This window comes from Acyrthosiphon pisum, chromosome A2 (assembly GCF_005508785.2).
Source record: "Acyrthosiphon pisum isolate AL4f chromosome A2, pea_aphid_22Mar2018_4r6ur, whole genome shotgun sequence".
Taxonomy (NCBI): Eukaryota; Metazoa; Arthropoda; class Insecta; order Hemiptera; family Aphididae; genus Acyrthosiphon; species Acyrthosiphon pisum.
In genome coordinates, this window is record NC_042495.1 from 17,384,065 (window position 1) to 17,385,091 (window position 1,027).

Sequence of the window (1,027 nt, forward strand, 5' to 3'; positions counted from 1 at the left end):
AATTTAAAAACTAGAACCTTACCGGAACCGATACTTTTCCTTCACACATTTTTTACATAAGTAAAAAACCAAATCAGGTAACAATTTTTTTATTTTTTAAGAACCGAAAAGAAACCGAAACCTAAATGTTAGTTTTTCTGGGAATCGAAACCAAAATTTTAGTTTCACTAGGAACCGAATAGGAATCGGAACCGTAAAAATCATCAAAGTTCCAGTCCCTGCCACGGTTACGCTTAACTAACTGATTTTACCAGTCGAATTCCGCGGTTTAACATTAGTTTAACTATATTGTAATAAGGTCCCTTAATGTGTTGGCTTTATTTGCACGTCACCGATCAATACAATAATTATGCCATATAAGGTTATCGATGAACTGAGCATCCAAAAAAATAGAAAACGGGATTTTGTTTGTATTATAAAGCAATTTTTTTTGTTTATTGTATTAAACACGGGATTTTCGTTAATATGAATTTATAATAAACGCTATTAGGTACTAAACAATTTGTGTTAATTCTTATTTCACCTTGATCCACACCAATCTCAACAAGTTAGGGGATTTTAAAAATGTATTTTATATTAGTATTTATTGAGTGTACCTATTATTATATATTTCACCCCCCCCCCTTATCAAAATTCCTAAATACGCCACTACAAAGTCACGAGAAATCGGTCACTGTACAGGGGTACTCCATGAAATAGGCGGCTTTAATTTGGGTGAATTTAACATATCATTTAGGCAAAATGACATGGCCCCTTAACGCCTTAAATGAAAATATCATTAAATTGTGTGAACTTATAAAATATAAACTATTTACGAATTATATCAGGTATTTATGAAAATTATGAATTTGAACGATTTCCTTCCCATTTTTAGAGACTTAGGACTAGTGGTGGTTTTGGATATGAGGCAAATGAGGCGGCGCCTCCCTAAAATTTTGAAATAAATAATACTCAATAAGTATACTTCTTGGCTCACCGATAGCACATATTTCGATGACAATTTTTAACGTATTTATGATTTTATTTG